Source organism: Coturnix japonica, chromosome 1, assembly GCF_054131305.1.
Source record: "Coturnix japonica strain WE chromosome 1, WE-NBRP24, whole genome shotgun sequence".
Taxonomy (NCBI): domain Eukaryota; kingdom Metazoa; phylum Chordata; class Aves; order Galliformes; family Phasianidae; genus Coturnix; species Coturnix japonica.
The window spans coordinates 79,547,021-79,566,390 of record NC_140663.1 but is presented as its reverse complement, the minus strand read 5'-3'; the positions used below and the strand labels follow the sequence as shown (position 1 = coordinate 79,566,390).

Below are 19,370 nucleotides of genomic sequence, written 5' to 3'. Positions count from 1 at the left end.
GTATATTTCCACCAAGCAACAACAACAACAAAAAGATATTTGTGAACTTCTAACAGCCATTACAAAGGTTCTGACTATCCAGCATACCTTCAGGTTCACACTTTCTGCCTGAAGCATTTCAAAACAAGAGAGAATAAATTTTTGATGTCAGCAGAGATATTAGAATTCACCGAGATTATATTCTAAGACTGCAACAAACATTAGAAAAACACAGGCAGATTGCAAAAACTCCATGTGCAGTTTAAAGCTCCCGGGATAGAAGCATAAATTTTAAGAAATAACCTACCTTGAGGAAAAGTGACTGAGGAAAGAATGCAGATAGATCCCCCTGAGTTGTATGGGTCAGTATATCTCCATCTGCAGAGGAAGGAAGAATAGAAAGATTTATATGAATTGTAAACTGGGGAGTGGGAGAGTTTATGTTCAGACTGGCTGTTGAAGCTGCTAACACAGAAAAAAATGTATGGTAACATGAGGGAGTAGGGAAATATCAGGCACTGGATATAGTGATAGACAGAACTTTCAAGTGATGCTTTTAAGGAACCTACCAGGTTCTAAGTTTACTTTAAGATCTACAGCTTATCTAAAACTGATAATCGTAAGTAGAAAAATAGCTTCCAACTTCATCTAGAGGCATGGGAGTTATTAAACTCTTTTTGACAGAAATACATACAATAGTGAATGTTCTAGTGATGCTTACAAGAAAGAATGGCAGCAGAAACATTTTGAATTTATGTATACTGTTTTATTCAGGTTCTGCTCAATGCATACCAGAAAATGCACTTGGAAAGCACATAATGATAGAAAAATCTTTGTCTAGAGCTTCCAATAGAGCCAAATATCAACAACAAAACCAACAAAAATAGTATGATTCTTTGCCATCATATATCCAAGGAGAAATCCAATTTTTGTACAGATTAATTGGCTTCCGTATGTAGAGATATATACATAATTCTTAATGAAAGTATGTTCTGGTGGTCAGCTTGAGTCAAAGAAGGACATGAAGGGGATGAAGGAGCTGCTTTATGAGAGAAGACAAAAAAGGATGAAGGAATTCAGTCTGAAGAAAAAAAGACCTGAAAGATGAAGACTGAGGTTGATTAAACCATGCAGGCAGTGAATAGGCTGAATGCAGAACTCTTGTTAGTGAAATCATGCAATAGCATAGAGAGCACTCAAGCAAGATGTACATACTGGTTTAAAACAGATTAAAAAAAAATTCCTTACATAGCAGGGAGTGAATTTCTAGCACTTGCTGTCATAGCAGGCTGCAGAAGCAAGCAGTGCCTGCAGGTTCAGAGACAAATCATGGACCAGAAGTCCATAAACAGATACTAAAAGCCCTAGATGGGTATCTACCCTGTAATCCACACAGTCCTGGATACTGTGGCAATACCAAAGTAAGGGACTGACTGCAGAGGGAGTCCAGAATCCAAGTCTCTTCCCAAAACTGCCACTCTAATGTCACTGTCAGAAAAAGGTCCTGGGCAGGATGGACCAAAGGTCCTGCTGAGTAGAGCCTCACTTATAGTGTTAATGTTACAGAACTAGCATATCCTACTAGAACTCAGTCTTCAAATAATAAATAAAGGCAGTTAAGAAATCAACAAACCAAATGCTTTGTGTTTCTAGCTCTTTCTCCTTTTCTCCATCTCTCTTTTTGTTGCTGTCAGTTAAGGCATTAGTTTTCATATTAAAGACTACTATACTTTTAAGTGCTAACACTAGCTTGTCATTATGATTACCAAAACTGTAATATCTCTCACTTCCACCTCTCCCATTTGTCCCCATCCTCCTTCTCAGCATGCACCTTTCATTCAAAAATACACATTCTAACATGACAAAATGGTAAGAAGAGCCACTGTAACAGGAGGGGTTTCCATTGAATCTTTTATCTCTTTAAGCACTTCCAGAGAGGCATTAAAGTGCAACTTCTCACAGCCCCGAAATGCAGCCAGCTCAGAGGCAGACTGCTGCAAGTGTTTAATAGTTCCCAGCAGCACTAATCAGTAGGTAAGGACAGGAGGTTAAGAAGGGTACTACGTCTGAATAAAATGAACAATCTTGTTTCAAAGGTCTTCTATTTCTTTAAAGCAGTCAAGAAGACAAAAAAGAGAGCAAGAGACAGACATAAAACACAAACACTGGAGAAAGCAATCTAAAAGAATACTGAATGTGTAATGGACTTTATGGAACAAGAGAGGTGAAAGATGACGAGTGCTTAGAAAGCAACTTCTGCTGAAAGCAGGGCATTTTCATGATCTGGAGACCTTTAACCTACACTGCATGTGTAAGAAGTTTTGTGTAAGGAAGATTTTCCTCACAATTTAACAATGAGATACTGGTAGGGCAGATAGCGTTTTGAGCTGTGGTATAGAAATGTTGTCCTGTGGTAAGATAAAAAGTCCATGAGGCTATTACACATTTCCCAACCCACCTTATGTTATTTTTTAGCAAGACTGCTCTTCTGTAAATCTTTTATTTTTCCTGATTCTTTCCTTCATTTTCTTTCAGCAAAACAGGTTTTTCAGTAAGATAAAATGAGTCAGGATCAGAGATTCGAAGCATTTAAATTATTCTCAAAGCAAGCAACTACAGAACGTGCGGTGATAGAAAACTCAGAAAGGAAGCTAATTGTGGATACTGTAGTAGGAAAGGAAGGAAAAAAAGAAAAGATCAGTGTTCAGTAGACATGGACCCTTATTTCCTTAACGGAGTCATACGACATAAATACACATTGCAAAAATGGCTAACCCTGGTCTGGCCAAGCAAAATTCCCAGATGTGCCTGCATTCTTGCAGGAGGTTCCTTATACCTTACTTTATTCTTTTTGCTATCCTGGCCATGTGCACATCTTAGTACACACAGCACACAGATTCTTTCCTTGATGATGTCCATAAAAAAATCCATGGAGACTTCAATAGGAATTAATTGAATATATTAATCGTATTTCAATACTCAAGTACATTGATGCAAGGTTTTTATTTCATTGGAATTACTCCTACCTACTACATGCAGTTTTTACTGCTAGTTCAGAGCCCTGTGTGACAAATTCCGCAAATCTGCATGGGATGCACCCATGAGTTCTGAAGTGATTGCCAGCCCACTGCCTATTATTTCTGATAGGTAATGGCAAATGTTTTAGGTGCCTGAAGACTGAAGGAAAGGTGATGTCATACCATTCTTCAAAAAGGGCAAGAAGGAGAACTTGGGAAATTACAGGCTAGGCAACCTTATCTCTGTCCCTGGAAAGGTGACGGAACAGCTTATTCTAGGTGTCTTGTCCAAACAATTGGAGAAGAAGTTATCAGAAGTAGTCAGCATGGATTCACTGAGGGGAAATCATGCCTGACCAACATGGCTGCCTTCTGTGATATCATATCTGCCTGATTAGATGGGAGGAGAGCAGTGAATGTTGTACACCTTGATATCAGCAAGGCTTTTGGCACTGACTCCTATAACGTCCTTGTAGGTAAGCTTAGGAATTGTGAGATAGATGAGCAGATAGTGAGATGATTTGAGAACTGTCTGATGCCGAGCTCACAGGGTTGTGAACAGTGGTGCAGAGTCTATTTTGGAAGCCTGTAACTCATGTGTTCCTCAGAGATCAGTGCTGGGTCCAGTCTTGGATCCTCTTCATCAGTGACCTGGATGAAGGGACAGAGTCCACTCTCGATAAGTTGGCTGATGATACAAAGCTGTGTGGAGCAGCTGACACACCTGATACAACACAGCTGACAGAAGGCTGTGTTGCCAAACAAAATCTGAGCAGGCTGCAGAGTTGGGTTGGGAGGAGCCTGATGAGGTTCAGCAAGGACAAGTGCAGAGTTCTGCACCTGGGGAGGAATAACCACATATATCAGTACAGGTTAGGGGCTGACATGCTGGAGAGGAGCTCTGTGGAGAAGGATCTGGGTGTCATGGTTGACAACAGGTTGGCCATGAGCCAGCAGTGTGGTCTTGTGGACAAGACAGCCAGTGGTATCCTGGAATACATTAAAAAGAGGGTGGTCAGCAGGTCAAGGGAGGTGATCCTCCCCCTCTACTATGACCTGATGAGGTCATGTCCAGAATGCTGAATCTAGTTCTGGGCTCCTCAGATCAAGAAAGACAGTGAACTTTTAGAGAAAGTCCAGCAGAGGGCCACAAAGATGATTAAGGGCCTGGAGTATCCCTCTCATGAGGGAAGGCTGAGAGACCTGGAACTGATTGAGGACTGAGACTTTTTCAGAAGTGCCCAGCAACAGGAGAAGGAACACCAGGTGCAAGCTGGAACACAGAAAGTTCTACCTGAACACAAGGAAGCATTTCTTTGCTTTGAGGGTGATAGAGTGCTGGAACAGGCTGCCCAGACCTTGGTTGTGGAGTCTCCTTTTCTGAAGATATAGAAAACCCATCTGGACACTTTTGCTGTGCAACCTACTCTAGGGAACCTGCTTTTGTAGGTATGTTGGACTAGATGATCTCAAGAGGACCCTTCTAGCCCCTACAATTCTGTGATTCTGTGAATGTCTAGATACATCCATACCAAAACAAATATTTAATGATCACAGAAAAAAAAATATAAAGTATTACAATTACTGAAGTTAACGCTTAGAAAACTATGTCTATCATTTTAATGAGCATAAGTAGTCATGACATCCTTATATGAACTTTCCTAGTTTGCTAGAAGATATTCAAACATAATACATCCATATTAAACATTTTAGAAGAAATAAAAATATACTGTAATTTGATCACTGATCAAGGGCAGTTTCTAATGAGTGCAGTGGGTATAATGAGATATGCCTGAATTCTTAACAAGCAAATTAACCACCCAAACTGGAAAAAACAGTAAACTCTACTGAGAAGTTGGGCTAATACACCTGGCATATCGCTGTAGTGACCTCACTGTGCTGCTTCTGCATTCTATGACCCCTCGCTACTCTGCTTTGCTGTGCACACAAATACCAGCTTGCTCAGAGTTCAGGATCACCTCACCATGTACAGCCAGAGAAGTGCCTCCCACCTCTCAAGTTTGCGCAACTGGGTTTGTCAGAAGCTGAGAAGAAAGATAACCTCTTCCTCCTACTTCAGACACCTCAGAATTCTACTAATCAATTTCCTGGGTGTCTCAGCAAATAAGCAGCCTGTGGATTAGTTGCTACTGAATGGGTATCTGTATATGAAGTACTATGGAACAATATGCAAAAACTTGCTCCCTGCATCTCTCTAAGGACTTCAGAGAAATCTAATGAGTACATACAAATGCAGGTCGGTCAGGTCTGACTGATACTCTTCGTTAGAGACAGAATTAGATAAGTGGCACAGACTTCAACACTGACAGCTGGTCACCTCCCAGCTTTCCTCTTCAGCCTACAGGCACAATCCGGCAATCACACATGCATGAGCTTCCTCTGTTAGGAAATACAAAATATTCTGTCTTGTAGAAGACAGAATATAGGCACAATGTCTAGTATCCAGCCTAAGGTTAGACCATCTCGACCTCTTTGAGACCTTTATCTATACTTTCACTCTCTCCTCTTTCCTTTACACATTCCTGTTTCTGCCTGGCTCTGCTATTAATGCAGAAGCACAGAGAACATGCAGGGTGATGCAGCAATGACTGGAACAGGAAAGGGACAAGCACAGAGCTACTCTTTCCATCACAGCATGGTATGAGATCTGCAAAGGGATCTCTCAGACAATGAACTCTTATGGGTATTACTGTAATTTTAACAGAAATGCTTTGTTTCCAAGAACACAGCATGGAAAAAAAAAATACTTCTGACATTTAGTTTCTGAAAGATAACAGATTTTAACAGATTTAGGGTTGTTGTGTTGCTTAGTATTTGTGTTTTCCTGGGCTTCTTGAGCTCTGACCTCTAGCTTACCTTGCTGATCTTCGGATCTGCCATTGAGATAACAGAACTGCAGAGACACGACTGGACTATAAATGGAAGGTTTGGGGTATTTATGTCATTATTACACGGTTCAGTTAAAGAAGTTTGGAAGCTTGACTTCAAGTTCTCATGTATTTGCTGTGGGACAGAAAGGGGTTTAAGAATTTTTTTTTTAATTCATTTTAATTGTTCCTCTTCTTGTTCCTCTTCTTTGAATTCCAAGCAAAGACCAAACTTTAGAAATATGAGGTTCCGTGCTGTTTCTTCAGCATAGTTAGAAAACATGATTGATTCATATAGGATGTGACTATATATGTATCATCCATAAATATTCCTGGCAATTTGTCATCCTCATTACTCAGATCCTGGCTCAGTTTAACTTTGATGAAATCTTTGGTCTGGGTCATCCAGGAATAGCTTTCACTACTGGGATACAGACATTTTCATAGCTTCTTTTTTGAGGCTATTGGGATTTGGGGGTTGTGTACGCCCTGTGGCTTTGAACATTTCATATTGTTGATGTGAATGACTGCTGAAATTTGTTTGAGAAATCTTCCTGTGGAGTACAATTTTATAATCTCTTTAAAAAGCTCCTTGCATCTGATGCTTTTATATTAGTTTGGGCTGGCAGACTATTAAAGAAGAGAAGTCACTGATCTCAGAAGATATTTTTTCCCATTAACCGTGCTCTTCATTTTACCTTTGCTTCTCCAGCAGTGAATATACCCCCAAAAAGGTAGTTTATCACCTTTATGTAGTTTGTATGTGAACTGTTCTTTGGGGAGAAAGAGAAGGAAGAAGAAGTATAAAGAAGAGGCAATCTCAGATCAGTCATACTCATTTCCAAGGGATATGACCTATAAGCACTTCTGAACGGGGGGCTCTGTGCTGATTTGATTCCTCATGTCAAAGCAAGCTGCAGGCTTGCTGTGCTGACTGCAGTCAGTGCTTCGAGGACAGGCATGGGAGGGCTGTATGTATTTGTCTCAGCTTCTTTTCTTGTGCCAGCAGTGGGAAAAAGAGGCACACAAGATTTCTGGGCGCAGTATAATGTATCTGCAGAGGATCTAAGAACTGCATATCAAAAGAAAGGGACAGAGAATTTCTCTGACACACCTTCTTCTTCTCACTGAAATACATTTCTGAGGGGGTTGCTGTTTTCATCCCTGTCTGTCCTCTGCACACTGCATATCTGTTTTTCCCCATACAAGGCACTTGTTTTGGTTTTCTGAAAAGACTTTTGCTTAGAGATTTCTGCAATTCTTTTCAGTTTAGCTGAGACAGTATGTGCTACTCTAAAAGATCAATTGAAATACAATTTTTAAAAAAATCTCAGCATCTTAGAGCAAGGTCTGTTAGACTGTGGAATAGTCTCCCAGGGATGCAATGGAAATGACTTTGCTTGCAACAAATAAAACTGCTGAAACAAAATACCAGAAATTATAGAGTAGAGAGCAAATGAGATTCTTGCAGAGACTGAGCTGGGATTTAACCGACATGATGGGTCAGTACAGGCAGTTCTGACTATTTTTTTTTGGTTCTTTCCAACTCTACCTACGTAAGCAAAAAAGGAATGCATTTTGTTTAAACAAAAGAAAAAAAGTCACACTAAATCACTCGTTTTTACATACCTGAATAGTTCTCCCATAGTTTAATTGAAGCTGTAATTTCCTACATTTCTGCACTGTGTTCAAAGCCATCATATACTACTTCTAACAGATAATGCTTCATTTGCTTTAAGTAATTGTCCCTTTTGAAATGGATTGTCTAGATTTAAGACTTTCTAACATTTATACGCTGTTTCACCTTTCTGAAATTTCCGAAAGCTGTGTGCATGTATATTTTCTGAGATGGTAAGGGTTAGAGCCTTGTCTGATTTAGTTATTAATTCTCACTGTTCCCCATCCACAAACTGTGCTACATTTCAGTTTCCACTAGCAAAACTCATAGTGCAAGCTGAGGCAATCCTGCAGAACATGCCACAGCATCTGTTCATTGTATTCAGTTTTCAGGATGCTATTTCCTTCTACTTCTTCATATAAATTGTGATGAAACACAAGAATCACGACATATTCTTGTCCTGTATACCTGAAAGAAGCCATTTTATCTTAAACATGGAAGTAGTTAGGTGTTCGTGGAATACCAGTAAAGGTCAGGCTTAAAGTGTTTCTCTCATTTGTCTGTGTAAAATGTAATAAATCATATATTCGTGATGGAAGGTAAGGTCTACGCAAAATTCTACTAAAATGGAATTGGATGCTTACGAAAGCTATGGTACTCCCCTGTCTCTAATCTATAATGCAGGATGTATAAAAAAAGAAATCTCAATAAGTGTCCTGGAAGGATGTAGGGCCAAATTCTTTCTTATCATTTCTGGCTACTTTGCAAGCACCTCATGGTCTACTGGGCACTATGGGGAAAATGTGGTTGGACCATCTAGTACTTAGCCTGGAAAAATTGAAGTGTGAGGTGAAAAAGACACAGACAGATTCATAGCCACAAACTTTGTATGGGCTTATCATAAGAAAACAAAATCTTATGTGCAGATGACAATGGCTAGTTGCATTAAAAGATCCGTGTTTGAGTTTTATAGCAGATTTTAGATTATGCTTGTCTTTCTCTCGGATACAGGAGATCAGAGTCTACGAGAGAGAAAAATGATTAAAAAAAAAGCAGAAATTTCAGCTCTTAGCTCCAGGGATGTAAGGATGACCGAAATTGAACAGCTGGGATACCCAGATTTATTCTTTTAATAGATGCTGAAAAGAAGATCTCTTTGCCTTTCCCTGTTGTTCCAATTTCGAGAGCACAGTGTTGCACAAATTTATTTCTAGGATAATCAGTGAGTGTCATGGATATCCACGATAAACTTACAGATCCCTCGGATGAATTCAAAGAGCCTTGGATCAGACCCAAAAGTGCAATACGTCTTTCAATAATTGATCCTTTTTATATCTGAAACTGAAAAATCTGTACAAGTAGTAGGTCAGAGACTTCCCATCCCCTATTTATGGATAATTTTAAGGATTTGGATCATTTTTATGCCTGAACTCTACAGTTGTTTTTTGTTTTTTTTTTTTTTTTTTTTTGCTTTCAAGCTCCATATTGTATCTAGTTTTCCCATAGGCTTTTATTTTCATTTGATTTCAACAGATGTTATTTACTGCTATTTCCCTCTGCTTTGGAGAAGGATTTATCATTGAGACATATTTTCTTTTTAGTGCACAAATACATAAAATCCAGGCATGAAGCCTGACCAAAACAGCTGGAAAGTGACACTGAAATTAACGCTATAGAGCTGCTTCTCTAATCTGCTGAGCAGTTTATATAAATGCAGTTTAAATAAAATGAGTCTGCAAGCAGCAAAGCTTAAAGGATATTAAATCCTGGCTTTATAAATGATGGCCGTGATAGCAGGAACTACCCCACAGTGTGCAATTTTTTTCTTTCTTATAACAAGGTTATCTGGTTTCACAAGCTTCTTAGGGTAAACTTGATTAAAGTAATTTAAAAGACAAAATGCAAAAGGAGAAAAAGGTAGCTGTTTTGATTTTGGAAATGAAGTATCTTCAAATATGTATATTTCTGTGAGCTAGAGGTATGTCTCCCTGTACACAGAGAGGGAAGCAGAGGGAGAAAGATGTTGTATATTTCTTTTTCCTATGAGTCTGCATGCACACAGACACAAAGATGGCTTGCACAAAATGGAAAATTCATTTACCTTGTTCATAGCATGGAGGGGAGGGGCAATTCCCTTTTCCTGGGAGATGAGAGCTCAGTGAATAATAAAGGTTTCCTCCAAGAACAGAATATACTACACATGCTGGCAACGCATTTTTCAGTGTTCCTAACGTTTCTATACATCTGTGATTCATGGATATAATAAAATATTGATATCTGTTTCCACAGTTCTATCATGCAGCAAAACAAATTTTATGTGATCTAAATTTAACATTTCTGCAATGGACTGGAGACTGCAAGTTATTTCTTGCCCTGGTCGAAAAGCTCTGTGCCACCCCATCTGCTGCTCCAAATGCCAGACCTCAGAAAAATCATTGGATGGCAGGGCTGCTTGGAAAGGAGTGTTTGCTATTGTACTCAAGTTCTGATTAGCTTAGTATGAACATTTCCCTATCAGTTTGTATCACTGAGCTGTTGCTGATCTACAGGCCCAAGTCTAATCTCAGATTGATGAAGTGTATCAAACATGACATTTGAATCAATCTGCTCATAAATAATAACAATAATTTACATTTATAGAACCCTTTTCAGCAAGAGCTCTCTCAAAAGGCCTTTTTGACCTCCAGTTTATCTGTTGTGACTCTTGTACTGTCCTCTACTCCACTACTGCATTTGGTATAGCATTGCTCATGAGACAAATTACATTCACAATGAGATTTCAACTATCTTATCTACATGATGCTCAATAATCCATCTCAGTGGAATCACCTGTAACTCACTCACTCAAAAATCTGCCAACCATATAAAAAAACTGAATGCCCATTAAGTACAACTTTTTTTTTTTTTTTTTTTTTTTTTTTTTTCCAAATCTACAAACCTCAAATAATTACATAGACTTAAGAAGGGACTTTGGTAATATTTACTCCAGAGTAGTTCCAATTTTAACTACAATTATCTGATGAATGAAAACATTTCATCAAGTGAAAAAAGAGGCTCCTGGACTTATTCTGGGCTTAAGGTGTTTGTACCTCAGCTGTCAATAGAGAATCAACAGAAATAGTGTCACACAGTGGTATATTTCAATGCCACATCTAAATGTTTGTATAGGTCATACCAAAGAAAGACTTCACTCTGTTTATTGTTAGGAATTTTTTTCTTTTCCATATTAGCTTGTAAGGCTGGATTTTTAAAGGCATCAAAACAATGCAGATAGGTGTTTTCAGATTCATGTTCTGTGCCTATTGCAGCTGTTGAGTCTAAATCCCATGAATAAAATCACCTTTGATAAATTGTGGAGGCTGGCTTCAACAGTGTGCCAATGCACAGTATCCATCTACATTCCTATCTGCCTAGAACTCATCATAACATGTTTTTTCCTGGCTCCTGGTGAAAGCAGAGGTACAACCTCTATTGCCTGCAAGAACAGAACTCAGCCAAGAGGAATTTTAGCCTTTTTATTTTTACAGTAATTTATTTAATGCAGATACTTTTATTGTTGATGTTTTGTGTGCCGTTGGCTTGTGTTTGTGTGTGTGGTACTGTTTTGATTTGAAAAAAATCCTCATTTACTTAGGTTATAATTTACAATAGCTTTACGGCTCACAGGCCATTCTAAAGACAACTGATGAAAAACTTCATGAAAATATGTGGAATACACAGGGATGGAAAGAAAATGCACCAATGTGAAATTCTCAGCTTGTAAATGAGAGATTCAACCATAAATTTCTCCTCAGGAATCAGGCAGAAGAAGGACAAACTTTGCACTGAGTGCTTAGAGATTTTAGCTATGCTGGCACACTCATAGATCTCTGGTTTTACATTAAAAATGTAGAGAATCTTTTCTTTAATCAGTAGGGCTCTATTCCCCAAATTATGCCTATATGACCATTATATAACATCTTGTCCTTGATAAAATGCCCATGGAATCAGTACCAAAAGAAAAACAGAACTGTGATCTCATAATACATCATAGGCAGGTTCCTTCACACATCCTGGCCAGGTTTTTTTGTTTTTTAATTATTTTGTTTTGTTGTTTTGTTTCTGCTTATTGGTTTTGTTGTTTTGTTTTAATCTCCTGTTGCTTGTTGATACTTCTGTCCTCACACCCAGGCCTGCAGCACTTCCCACTTCTAGAGACTAGTTGTCTGCAAATACGTTATCACTTATTGGAAATTCCAATATATATTTTCTAGCAGTTTAGACAAAGGTTCCAGATATAAGGTTAAAATGTCACACCTCTCTCACAGTGTTTCAGTGCTAATGGTAGACATCCCATCTGGGGCCCTCACCACAGAAAAGATGTGGAGCTTTTGGAGAGAGTACAGAGGAGGGCCACAGAGATGATCCAAGGACTGGAGCACCTCTCCTATGAAGACTAGCTGAAGTAACTGGGCTTGTTCAGCCTGGAAAAGAGAAGGATGCAGGGACATCTCATTGTAGCTTTCCAGTATTAAAGGGATTTTACAAACAGGAGAAAAATCAAATTTTTACATGAGTGGATAGTGATAGGACAAGGTGGAATGGTCTTAAAGTAAAGGACGGAGACATAGATTGGATGTCAGAAGGAAGTTTGTCACTGAGAATGATGAGGTACTGGAACAGGTTGCCCAGGGAGGTTGCGGTGCCACATCCCTGAAGGCCAGATTAGATGGGGCTCCAGGCAGCCTGATCTAGTACTCAATCTAGCAACTGGCAGCCTTGCCTATGGCAGGGGGTTTGGAACGTGATGATCCTTGAGGTACCTTCCAATCCATGCCATCTTATGATTCTATGATCCTATCTATGATTCTGTGATTCTATATTCTATAAACTCTCAAACTAAATATATACTATATATTATCTCTGCAGTTTGGCATCTGATTTCAAACTGAAATCAAAAGGTTAAGTCAATGGTTCTGACCTCGTTCCTGAAGTCTGCATTTCTACCTTCCCTCGGATGAAGCAATCACATAAAAATAAAGCACTTTCTAATAAAAGCAGTAACTGTTCAGACCTGTATTCAAGACAGAAGGAATTTTGATAGTTCTGATTTTATGGACTGTAGACTAGGGAGGGAAAGTATGTTGATTTTCTTATAGGGGATAGAAATAAAGTGAAATGAAAGCAGATGGATCTGCCCTAGCAGTGAACCATTGGATACAATACTTTGCTTCAGTGAGTATCCAAATTATTTTCAGGTAGTTTGGCACATAGGTAATTTATGTGCTTCGTTCTCTGCCTGCTATTTAGAAGCTGTTTCTCAAGTAGGGATTGTTCTCTGAACTGTTCACCTTTGCATGCACTATTTCACTCTTAACTCTTCTAATATTCCTCTTAAGGTTAACTTAGTGAAGTAAATTCAATACACTTTTTTGTTGCACTCATAGTCTCTGCTTGTGGCTAGAGTCAAACTGAAAATGGCAAGGGTGCTCCTAGGTGACTGCCTGCTTGATGACTGTGTGCATGATGCAAGAGAGGCTGTCCCAGCCATGATATGTTTGCTGTCACTGAGCAGAAGGAGATATGGCTGCAGTGTCCCTGGAAACAGCAATGCCATGGAGAAGATTTTTTTTGGATAAAATATGACAATTTTTTCTTTGAGATCTGAAATACAAAAACCGACTTCTATACGTAGTAATTTTTTTCATGTTTTGGAATATAAAGCAGAAAACTGAAGCACAAATTATTGCCTCAGACAAGGTACAACTCAGAGTTAAAAACACTCAATATCCTGAGTTCCCTGATCTCACAAACATAAACCGATTCTCCCCTTCCCTTGTGAAGCCTAGGGTAGAGATGTGACACTCTCCATAAGGACAGTTACAGATGATTTCCAAAGGAAGCAGCTGTCCACAATGGGACTTTAATACCTGGAAATCACAATACTGAATGAAGTATCCAGACTGTCTGTACAGAAAGACTCAAACACTTCAGAATAGCAGGATACACATTTGCACCATTAGATCATGCCTCAGTACATCCTTTCTGCAACAATTCCTGTTACAAACAAATTAAAACAATAAAGTTGGGGAACTCAAGTGGGTATGGTAACAGCATTATTATAAGGAATTTCTAGGTAACACCACCGTATCTATCTGATTTAAATAACAAATACACAAACTTATCTTTGGAGGTTCTCAGACCTTTCAAAACCACCTGAAAGAGCTGACACAAGTAGATTTACAGAAGAGGATAAATCTTGGCAAAATACTGCAGAGCAGTTCAATTAACCTGCTTCGGGGAAACCTAGTTTAATTGCTGGACTGCAATCACTTCCGATAAGGTCTGATACTAACATTATTACCTGTCTGTAAATGTATCTTCATCAGATATTCTTCCTAAGGCAACTAAATAAAACTGACAACCTCTCATTTAAAATGATATATATATATATATATTTGCTAGCATTATAACTTGTAAAGCATCCAGTTAGAGGTCAGTAACTAATTTTATTAAGAAAAATAGAGATGGTAGCTTCTTCTCCTAACAGTGTTTTCCCCCTGATGTGTTATTGCAATGTTCATTTTCTATACTGTTCTTCTGGCACAGAATTTTATTACTGTGTGGCCCACTTCCCACAAGCTACTCTGTTGTGGCATTTCCTGGAGAGCAAAATGAAGAACAGCATCTCATCTCATAGGTGTTAGAGGAGCTGTTCCAAAATCTGATGCTTAAGGATGCTGGGAAATTGTTTTCCCACATTTCCCTAACATTCCTTCAATTTCAGTAACAAGCTGAACAATTTTTTATTGTTCTATTTGTGTGAAGGCATCTTAGACTAGAGACAAACAACGTGTAACTCCTAGGGTCCCTTCACACTGCCTGGCCGTGGCATTGGGTACGATAAAGTCACAGAAGAAGAGCTTATACAGATGAGTGTCTGTGTGGCTGTCATCAGATGAGGAAGGTAGGGCACCATTTACAGCAATGCCCCAATGGTTTAAATAAGGAGAGGTACAGCCCTGGCTAATGACACAAATACGTACAGCGCACTGCTGGCAGCTACGCTCTTCTTGATATTCAAGATACCTAGATTAAAAATACCTGTTAAGGAGCTGCAAGCATGATTCTGGGAAGTATCCTTAGAATAATGAAAAACAGGCCTACTTGACTCTCTGGTCTCCTTCCAAATCCTTCTTTCAACAAGAATGCCAGTGAAGCAGAGCTATTACTATAGCAGTATTCTTCCAGCTTTTAACCTGTAGCTAAAAAGCTTTGCTTTGTAGTGAGCACTCCACTCCAGTTTATTGGCTGCATCCTCAGAACCTGAGGTACTGTCATGTTTTAAGCACATCATTGGACATAGTAGGAGGTTTCCTGCTTTTAACTCTCACTTACAGGAGAGTTCAGTGTGATTCATCTCAGTAATTTGTCATTGTCAAAACAGACTTCAGAAGCAGCATTTTCTAATGCCTTGGTTGAAGACACAGCGTTGGTCAACATGGCTATTCAGTTAGACTGGGGAAAGTCAGTCCCACATTCATATGTTTTAATGTTGTCAGATATTTTAGGTAAAAAGTGCCCAGAGGTTCCAAGCTGCAGTACAGTGGGATTGAGCGTGTACAATAGCAGGGAGTGCAGTGCAATCCTGATACCAATACTGAAGCTATTTCTAAAGTGCAATTCATCTATGAATTCTACCACACGCAATTTGTACGTATTTATGAAACTGCATAAAAGATTTAGTTGTTTTTTTTTTTCCCCAGATGTTAAGCCTATACAGTATAATCACTCTGTAGTGAATCTATCTATTGTTAGCATTAGCACTGAGAATTTACGGCTTGAATAAATTTTTGTTACCTAGGGAAATTTACATATGTAAATTTAAGCAGCAAAAATCCCCCACTTATTGGTATTGAAGTTTTCTTGCTTTGTTTGGTAAAAAAAACAAAACAAAACAAAAAAACAACAACAATAAAAAACCCAACCACCTTAAAATAATTAATCTTCTATAGAGGCGCATTTTAGCAAGATGAGCTATTTTGGAAATAGACAGCTAAGCTTTGTTAGCCTGCAAAATTTGCAAATAGATGAGAACCAACTTTTAGTAAATGAGATAAGGTGATAAAGCATGTACTCTTTAACTAATTGTAGACATAATGCATAAAGATCCCATGAAATGAATTCTGTTATGCTAGGCATTAGTATAAATTAGCTCAGCTGTGAGAATGGTCTCTCTCTTCTTAAGAGCTGAATAGATTTGCTGTGACACTATTGTAGAAATCTCTAGAGATGCTCCATGGATTTTTATGAATATTGAATTAATTTGCAAAACTACCCCAAAACTTTTGACTCTTAGTTGTATTACAAATCTGACAAACTTTATATGCAACCCTGTATCTTCCATTTCAATATCGAAGCACACAACATAGTCATCATTCTCCCAAAGAACAACTAACTTAATCAAACGCATGACTGGATTCTGCAGGTGAAGCTTTTTAAAATGTAAAACTTTGTTTAGCAAACCCAAGCGACTCTTCATGAATGTGACACCTGGAGTTTGTCCAAGGAGTCAGGAAAACTATTAGCTCAAATGAAAAATGTGCAATGAGTGATAGGAGAAAAGCCCAGGCTGGTGGAGTTCCACATATCCAATCACAACACACAGGGATGGCTAGTAAACAGTCTACATCTGCCAATAGTTTTTACAGAATTATTCTTTCTATATTTTAAGAAAAAGCCTGTGCTGTCTTTGTTTCTCTTGTGCAGGAGCAGTTGACATTTGTGCCCACAATACAGTCTTTTGGTGCTGAAGAGAACATTTCATTTGTCTCTCAGAGAGCTTCCAGATCAGAGCTATCAACACCATTGAGCTGACAGCACACAAGAACCTTTCTCAGAACAAGACAGCTTACCCATGGACTGCTGTAACTGAGCAATAACTACATATGTGCATTTATATTCTAGAGCAATGGAAAGTTGCATGCAGACACACATGGTCAGCAAGGTACTGGTACACAAACATAGGAGGGAATTCAAGTAGGATTCCCATTTTGTGGTGCTGTGGCTCACAATAATTTTAGTCCGATTCATATTTGTCTTTATGGGAAGGGCTTGTGAAGAATCCAGATGTAATTAATGAGGTATAGGAATGCAGGGCAGGTACTGAGGTAAGGCTCCAACTCCTACTTATGGAGAGTCCTACATAACAAGTCTGGTATTGATAGTAACAAATTCACCAGGGTGCCAGCTGTTGTTACCTGAAATCTCCAAGAAAGTGAGACCTACTACGTGCACAATCATACTCATCTCCACTTGCAGTTTAATACAAGTTTAATACAAGGCTACTTGTACCAGAAGTTCCTGTTTTCTTTATCAAATATGAATATGTGGCAGCAAAAGTAAAAAATCTGACCGAAGCAGAGCTGGAAAACTGCCTGTCAGCCAAAATAATGGAACTAAGGGCAGTTACCCATAGAAAGGAACAGCGACTGTTCTTTCAGAAAGCCCATTAGCTTACTCACTGTTAACAGCAATAGTTAGACTAGTAGGTTGTTCCTCCATGGAGCATAAATTACTTAATTAATCCCTGTGTACCCTAATCCCCAAAAGGCAGAACATTCACTGCAGATAAGACTTTGCAAACGCAAGCAAAGTAGAACACAGCAAAAGAGACAGGTACAAGAAGGTATAAGGAGATGTTGCTTACCTATAAGAATGAGCTTATAAAATGAGCACTTTAACCAGGTCATGGTTTTAGAGCTTGTAATGTGGGTTTAGAGATAATTGTCTACTTCATAGTTAGGATCCTCTTATAAGCCTTTTTCTTTTTTTTCTTCCCACCTGTAATAGCCACGATTTCCAGAGCTCAGCCCACAGAAGCCCATGAGTAAGCCACAGATAAACAGAGATTCAAACAACCTTTTTCTTCTCAGCTTCTCAAATTATGTAGTCAGGGTTGTACCTGACAGTCCATGAGATGGACTAAAGTTGTTTTAGGTCAGTCATTAATTAGAAGACCTTCAGAAAAAAGTTGCGCATATTTTCCTCACCAGAATTGATTTAGATTCTGAAAGTTATATTTGTTTTCAATTTCTCATGCCTATTATTATTTAAAATACTAAGGATTAAAAATAAAAACAAAAATACACAACACAAACACCAAAAAGCAAGCAGAGCGATATAAGTAGGATAGCATGTCTCAAGCAAGTGGCCTGAAAACCAGGCAGATATTAGTCTTCACACTCATGAACTACACTTTCAACTGACTCAGTCATCCTGCTTTGTGCTGCAGAGAGCAGCTAAGGAAAAAATAAAATATAGAATGCTGTAAGCTTCTCTTTGTCTTTCTCTTCAGTTTCTTTATAATACAGACAGCTAAGGAAGATTTAAATTCTAGCACAAATTAGAGTTGCTTCAACCCATACTGAACTGCCAACAGCACCACTAGGCTGTTTCAGCAGCTATAGCACACAAATATGACTCTCTTTCTCCTAGGAATATCCTCTATGCCGAGAGATAAAAGAAGATATGAATAATATATTACATCTAAGCCACCCAGGTATTTAAAGTCTTTAGGCTTTCTCTTGTTCTTTCAGAAACAGAAGACAAAAAAGTGCCTTTTTTTTTTCTTTTCTTTTCCTTTTTTTTTTTTTTTCCCTTCAGTAAGTACAAGTTTTGATTTTTTTCTTCTCCTGTATTTCCATCTCCTGGCTACTTAACTAAAGTGTAGCACAAAATACAGCTTGTAAGAAACCATGAGATGTAGTGTTCACAGGCAGAGGAGTGGCTGCAGTGAAACCTGCGGAGCATTGCCATGAGAGGGAAAAGAGAAGGATTTCAGGAGAGCACTTTATTAACCACCACCTTTTTTACTCACCTCTGATTATACTCGCGTTTTTTAAGAACTTTTTCAGCCTTCTCTTATTTTATAGCACAGCTGCTGAAAGGAGTAAGGATAACATCCATCTTTAAATCAGCCATTTGTTGACTAGCATTTCCTTGGGATATTACAGATGAATTGGTTACCTCAGACCTCTTCCCTGAGCTGGTAAATCTGTCAGAGTAAAACGTACTGCAGCAATGTTTTTGAATATTTCATATATTCTTTACAATCATTTTTGAGCCCTCTGGAATATGTTACCAAAGAGTCGATCCCAAGACGCATTAGCATACACGTTGGTAGCATAAGAGCAACTTGGATTTTTCTCAAAGTATAGACTTGCAAAATTAATTCTGCATCTTGCTACCATCCTTTTAACTGCACTCCAACCCCAAATCACCCTCCACAGTTTCAGCAACAGAAGTCTGCAAGACACAATTTGTCTTCGTTATTCTTTTTTTTTAACTTTGGCTGTGCCTAGTGTAACAAGAGCATGGACACCTGCATTATGAACCTGCAGCAATGAGTATTTCCTCCTTCAAGATAGCAAAGGAGATTAAAAAACGGAAGACTACCCATGTACCTTAAAAAACATGATGTCTACCTCTTTGTTTTCACTTTAACTTCTTCCCCGGAGATGTTAAGCATCACCAACAACAGAATTTAAATCACTGCAGAGCAAAGCAGGCATCTTATCTGTGCTGATTGCTACAAAAACCTTTTGCTGCTTGTACTTCCTCATCACACTTCACTTGATCACATCCAGTGAAATCCAGAAGTACTCAACAGTGCTGAGCATAAGGTTAACTTGGAACACTGATCTTTTCATCATAAAGGTCATGTAAGCAAGAACTTAGGTAATTTGTTTATGTAAAGATGGTCATTTGTCAGTAAGAATCTACAGTGTTAAATTTCTCTCAGCAGCAAAGAACCTCTGCCCACAAGAGACACCAGTGATGTAATTGAAGGGGGAAAAAGCAAGGGATTCTACTTTATCAAAATCAGCC

At 38.6% G+C, this 19,370-nt stretch overlaps 1 long non-coding RNA gene across 2 annotated transcripts in view; it reads right to left on the bottom strand.

The window, feature by feature from the left end:
- LOC107321121 (uncharacterized) overlaps nucleotides 1-19,370 on the bottom strand; it is a 382,609-nt gene that overhangs the window by 168,493 nt on the left and 194,746 nt on the right. For both annotated transcript variants that reach the window (XR_014945662.1, XR_014945663.1), the window contains exon 4: nucleotides 287-357. This is a non-coding gene — a long non-coding RNA (uncharacterized LOC107321121). The remainder of the gene's footprint in view (nucleotides 1-286; nucleotides 358-19,370) is intronic.